This window comes from Lygodium microphyllum, chromosome 10 (genome assembly GCF_053477565.2).
Source record: "Lygodium microphyllum isolate KBCC chromosome 10, Lygodium_microphyllum_v1.1.10, whole genome shotgun sequence".
Taxonomy (NCBI): Eukaryota; Viridiplantae; Streptophyta; class Polypodiopsida; order Schizaeales; family Lygodiaceae; genus Lygodium; species Lygodium microphyllum.
This window is the reverse complement of record NC_141144.1, coordinates 93,640,873-93,647,874: the sequence shown is the minus strand read 5'-3', so window position 1 is coordinate 93,647,874 and position 7,002 is coordinate 93,640,873.

Genomic DNA, 7,002 nt, shown 5'->3' with positions numbered 1-7,002 from the left:
CAATTCCCTAATGAGCAGAATTGGAGTGCTCCTACTAAAGAGCCTTGCAACCAAGTCCCTGGATGAGGTGAACTAGAATGGCTATGTGCAAAAAACCATTGAAGCTTCAGCAAAGGCACTAGCCATAGGGATAAGACTAGTGGGTGGGGAGGTGGAAGCAATACTAAAGAAGGAAGAGGAGGATTTAGCACGATCCATCCGCAGATAGCCCTTGAGGGAGGAGGAGCTAGCTATGATGAGTCCACTGAGGGATGAAAGCCCAAGCACCAACACCAAAGTGCTAAAGATCAAACCACCACCGAGCAAAAGGCAGGGTTAGTCAGGGCCGGTCGAAGAGCAAGGGCCTATTGTATCCACTCTGGCTTGCTCTAGTGCCCCAATCTGCAACTCCCACAACCACCCAAGGCGCTAACTAGCATAGTGGATGCAAACAACCTTATGGCCTGGGTGCAATACCTCTCAAACAAGGTGCAAGAAATAGCCCCAAATTTAAGTGGGGCAGCTTTGATGATTGGGACAAAGAGACCGATAGTTGTAGATGTTGAATCCAAGCAAGACCCCAAGAGAAAGAGGATAGAGATGTCTACAATGACCATACCAACACCACCGCCATCGTCCATGGGCTATGACCAATATGTTAAAGAGCTTATCACACAACTGGATAGGGCAAAGGCAAAGAAGAAAACAATAGTGGCTGAATTGGAAGCCAAGAGAGACACGATGGCAGCATTCCAGTTGAAAAGGACTTGCTAGGTAGTAGTAGAATACCAAAGAGAAACCTACGAGCTGAAGGAAGAACTCAAGAGGCAAGAAAGAAAAAGGAAGATAATTTGCAAGGAAGACTAGAAGAGGAACAACAGGAACTGATAGTGCTACAGAGGGAGTGCAAACTCATCCTCGTGCAACATGAAGAGTTGAGAGAGTAGTTGAAGAGGATAGAGAAGGCAACGGAGGAACTTGAGGTAGTAGACACAGAAAAATCCCAAAGAGGAACAACTCTGAAGAAAGATGGAAAAAATGAAGTACAGCTTGCTGCGGGCGGAGCTGGAAGAGTAGGGAAGTCTAGAGAGGAAAATTGAGCACATGGAGAAGGAAAAAGAAGAAGCAACTCAAAGGTGGAGAGAGCTGGATCTAAGGATGACGGACTTAACGCACGAAGGCAGAATGAAAATATAAAGGAAATGAAGTGAAGAGCAGAAGAATGGGTTATCAAAAGCAAGGGAAGAGTGAGAGAACTAGCAAGATGTCTAGCCCATGCTGAAGGGAATTGGGTGTTGGCAGATGAGCATGGAAGCCAAGCAACGTGCATTCCTCAACGCCTTCCTCAGCACCATCTTAGATGTCACGTATCTAGAATAGGAGTAGGCCATTGAAACCCTACAGAATAAGCTATAAATTACCCATAGGGCCATAAGGCATGGTCTGTGTATTCAAGCTCACAAAGCACAACCAAACCTAAGCCTACAAGAGCAAAGGGAGAACCTATTAAGGGATGGAATAGTAGACCAAGAAATGGAATGGCTAGGGTATGCAAAGGAGTAGGGATGACAAGAGCGAGTGAGAGAAGACAAGTAGGTACCACTACCAGAAGGGGGCAGGATTTTGAATTGAGAAAATGAGACAAGAAACAAGTCCCCCAACCACCCTCTCGAAGACCAGAAGCTCAATAGGAAGTGCCACTCGAGGATGCAATGATTGAAAGAAAAGAGGAGGTTCAAAAAACAAGGAAGAAGATGTTGGATCAAGCACGAACAAGACTAAGGGCATGACCCCTAGTAATCCCATAAGCTCCCATCCCACAAAAAGAAGAGTGCTTTCTAGTCAACTAGAACCTGGAACTTGTAGTGTGGGAGCAGTGGGAGAACAAGTGCAAGCCCTTTGAATTCACCTTTTGATATCCACCCACATTGAGCCAAGTATTATCCCCTAAAGTGGTGGAGGAAGTGATCAGCATGGGCAGAAGGTTTGGGGATTGGTGGAGTGTAGAAAGAGACACAAATTCAACATTGTGGGGGACAAAGGCATAGGACTATTGGGGAGACAATGTCATGGAGGTGCCCAAGACTATCAAAGGATATGAATCACAGCCAAAGTAGAGGCAGAGAATTTGGGATGGGAACATAGATGCACGGATGCCATTTTATAGCACCCTACCCTATAAAAGAAATAACCTAGTATACATGCAATATCCAAGAAGGATAGGGATGAACTTTAAACCCCGACATCCATGGTCGTTACAATTTTTCTAAAATCTACAATGTAAATGCTACTAAGTCAGAAGAAGCCCTTGTGTTCTCTGAAAATGACCTAGGACCCTCCATCTCCTACTTCCTTAGCAAATTCTCTTCCTGCCTCGATCATACTTTTATCACAACCTGTAACTACCTTAGGCTACTTAGCGTTTTACTTAAGCAACCGCCTACCTCTCATGAATACCACCTACTACCACCCCTATTTTTTGATTTGAATGGTGGCGTAGATAGCTGTGCTATGGTGAGGCTCATGATGAGAGCCACCCTCCTCCCATCCTTTTTCATGGCCCTGACTAGAGGACATGAATGACAACCAATTCACTAGGTATAGTCATCCATTTTTTTCAACAACCCTTCTAAATGTACACATGAATCTAAAGGACTATATGGAGGTAGGAACTTGCTTAGTAATTTTCTTAAGCCCCCAGCCCTCCTCCTCTCATGACCATGAATCCAAGGACTAGTTCCTCATGCACATTTGGATTTAAAAAAACAAAAGAGAGAAAAGGAAAAAAAAGGAAAGAAAAAGGGAACAAGAAAAAGAAAAAGAGAAAGAAAATAGAAAAAAAGAAAGACAAGAGCAAGGAAAGAAAAGAAGATCAAATTGAAAGTGGAAAAACACACCTCACTTGATGAGTGCCACAATTGTTGTGGGTAAAGGCGCTTCCGCCTAGCCGCTCGTGTATTACTGCACTAACAGTACCTGCCACTACACACTACAGATGGCGAGCGCCCATCACAATCATTTATTCTTTATTCTTTTAGTGACAATTTGAATAAAGGAAGGCCCTACCACACATTTTGGTTGTTGGAGTTCCCACTTTTGACTCTCTCTCTCTCTCTCTCTCTCTCTCTCTCTCTCTTGCTCTCCATCCGCCATAGCTCTCACCCCCAACTTCTTCCTCTTGGGTTCCACTTCCCTTTCAACTGGTATCAGAGCAAAGGCATTGAAGCTTGCCCAACATTCTCTTTAGCCAAATTTAAAGAGCTTCAACCCGAGCTTCAATGGCAGCCATGGCACCTTCATTTGCAGGTATGTTTTGATCTCTTGTCTCCTCCCCGAGCTTCCGAACCTTCATCAGCTTCTTCCCGGGCTGCATTGGAGCCCCCTCAATATTGCCAAGAGCCCCCGAGGGCTATTGAAGACCCCCCAGCCCCCAGGAACAGCCAGTGCAATTTTCAGCGCATTTTTAGGGGGCTGGGATGATCTGCTCCTCGGCATTTCCCTGCTCCTCCTCGGCTTCCTGGCACTCTTGGCAACCTTCCACCGCATTTATTGACTCCTCGACATTGGTGCTTGACTCCTGGTGATCAATTCGAGTGCTTCCCCCTTCATCCCTTTGTTGTATACATAGTCCCATGGCTATCAAAACAGGGCAGCACTTGACATTTACTGTTTAATGCTTCTTGGCATTGCCCGTTTGATGCCTATTAATGCCTGGTGATGCCCAAACGTTATGGGATGCTATATCTATGCTTTGGGACTGATTTGAAGCAGATTTGAGCACTGTTTGAGCGTCATATAACAGTAAATTACTTGATGTAATACAGTGGGCTGAAGCTCATTTACTTGGTGTATTCATTGGTTCATGGATACAGGGTGCTTCCTGGAGGTTTGAATGATCATACCAATGTCTTTGGAGGTTGTCAAATGCTTCTTATTGGTTCTGGAATGATTTTTGAGCTTGGATTAGGCTCCGACTTGGTCATTCTTCCCTAGAATTTGGCTTCAGTTGGTACGCTTTGGACTGGTCTATGCCTATTGTCACTTCTTGACATTTAGGCCTCTTGCATTTATGCTTTGGTCAAATATGGATGCTACCTTGTTTGCCCATGCTTAACAGTTACTTGGGGCTTCATCTTTAGATGTATTTGAGCATTTTGGATCTACTGGGCATTACATTTGGTTGTTAGTTAAATGCTTTTTGAATGCTTTTAGGCTTATGCTTTACGGGTCTAAGATAGCTTGGGATTTATGCTCCAGATGTACCCTACTGGGATTTTGCATGTCTGATGCTATGTATTTGTTGTAGTAGAGTGTTGTTTGCTCTCTTTGCATCTGACTTCACTTCCAGTGGGAGCCTCTTGGTATATTCGAATATTCACTGAGTCTTATTTACAAATGAGCTTGAGCTTGTGGGACAGTTACATGCATTTGCTCTCTTGAGAGCTTTATGTCTATAGTTAGTCTGTATTGGGCTAATTTGATATGTCTATTGGGGCATGCACCTATTTATGTCACAGTTTTGTCAATTTTGTATGCATCTTGGATGGTTATGTATTGAGCTTCTTGATCTATCAATTGTGCTTGTGCTTGGTTTCTTCTCTTACCCCGAGACCCATTACATGCATGACTTCTGGACCTATGAGATGTCTCCTGATAGGTTATTGGTTTGACAGTTCTTGGTGCCTTATTGCCCCTAGAAACCCACTGTTGGATGTATCCTACTACCTAGCAGTTACAGTGACATATGTATCAGTGATTGCTTCATTTTGGGACAGTTTTACATACTGATGTCATTTATTATAGCAAGCTGAAATCTACAGATTTTGAGCACTTCTATGGGGATAATGCTTACTATTTGATGTTTTCTTGGTCATATTTGGTGGACACGAGCTTCTCTTGGTCAAATCCATCCTTTTAGCCAGTTTTAGCAGTGATTTTAGTGCATTTTTTGCTAATTATAACAACCTGCCATTTTACTTTTTTGCTTTGATTTGGGACAGTATGGCTATGGATATTGAAAGTCCCAAATATGGTAGATTTTGGTGTAGAAGTTGCAAATTAAACCCTTGTGTTTCAAGGGTGTCAAACCTGAGGATATGGATGATGATGTTTGGATGGAAGTTGATGAGCTATGCAACTCTACCATTATTTTGTCACTTTCAGAAGAGGTCCATCATAATATTGTTGAAGATGAGAATCAGAGTGCATGTGATTTATGGGAGAAGATTCAGGAGCTTTATGTGCAGCAGAGTCTTGCGTCACAGATGTATTGGCTGAAGCAGTTAATGGACCTTCGCATGAAGGAGGGGACCTCCCTTTCATCTCATTTTAGTCAGTTTCATGCTATCATGAAGAGTCTGTTGTCACAGGGTATTGAGTTCAAAGAAAACTTGCACCTATTGTTTCTGTTTAGCACCTTGCCTAAATCATGGGATGTCTTCCGTACTGCCATATGCAGGAACAAGCTTGATGGGCTGAAAATCAAAGATGTTGAGAGTGCTTTATTGACTGAGGAAATCAACAGGAGAAACAATGATGCTTCCTACTCTTCACATGCATTGACCATTAGACGTGGCAGACATGGCAGGCATGATAATGATCATAAGGACAGGGACTCTCAAAAGTCCAGGTCCAAGTCACGTGGTCACAGTAAGTCCCATGGATGGAAGTCTGATCTTACCTGTCACTATTGTGGGAAAGTAGGACATATTAGGCCACAGTGCCATAAAATGCGCGATGATAAGTGCAAGGAAAAGGGAAAATAAAAAGTGCAAGAAAAGTCTTATGAGCACAGTATTGTACCTGCAAAGTCCAGTGTGAAGAAGTCCAATGTGAAGATAGAAGAGGTTAATGTCATGCACGCCACTAATTCAGATGATGATTACATACTTGCAGCTTCTTCATGCAATTCCTTATAGACTTCTGAGATACATTCTATGTATGCACAGTGCTGGCTCTTAGATTCGGGTGCATCCTTTCATGTGACACCCTGCAGAGATTGGTTTCATACCTATCGTACCATGTCTGATTCTGTGCGTCTTGGTGATGACAGGTCTCTTGATATTCTGGGCATTGGAGATGTTAGGCTACAGTTTCCTTCTGGCAGCTCTTTTGTTTTACATGATGTACACCATGTAACTACATTCACTCGCAGCCTTATGTCAACTGGATAGCTTGATGATGCATGGTAATTTGTGTTTTTTGGAGACTCTGCATGGAAGATTACTCGTGGCAAGCTTATACTTGCAAGAGGTGCCAAGTCTGGCAGCCTCTATCCCTTACTTGTATCTGGAGCTACATTGGATCATGTTTTGTGTATGGGTTCTATTCCCCATGTATTCCTTTGGCATGCTCGTTTGGGGCATATGTCTCTTAAAGGAATGAAAATGCTCCGTGCTTTGCAGTATCTTCCGCCTCTTTTGACTCTTCGCATTTTGATTCTTCTGATCATTGTTTGTATGGCAAGCTGACTAGAAATACGCATAAAAAGTCTGGTAAGAAATGCATGGGTAAGCCCTTGGCTCTTGTGCACTTAGATGTATGTGGGCCCATGCCTTGTCAGTCACTTGGTGGGGCAAAGTACTTTGTTACTTTCATAGATGATTACTCAAGTAAGGTTTGGGCTTATCCCATTAAGAGAAAATCCGATGTATTAGACACATTTCAGCATTGGCTTGCATTGGCAGAGAACCAGTCTAGAAAAAGGCTCAAATGCCTAAGGTCAGATAATGGGGGTGAGTATGTATCACGTGATTTTGAGGAGTTTTGTGATGAGCAGGGTATTAAGCGTCAGTTAACCACCCCTTACACCCCACCCCAGAATGGTATGGCTGAACGCATGAATAGGACCATTCAGGAAAGGGTCCATAGCATGCTTAGCCAGGATGGCTTACAGCAACACTTTTGGGCTGAGGCAGTTACTACTACAGTGCATCTCATTAACATGTCGCCTAGCAATGGCATTGACTTTTAGGTTGCAGAGAAGGTATGGGCAGGCAAGCCCCCCTCTTATGATCATTTGCG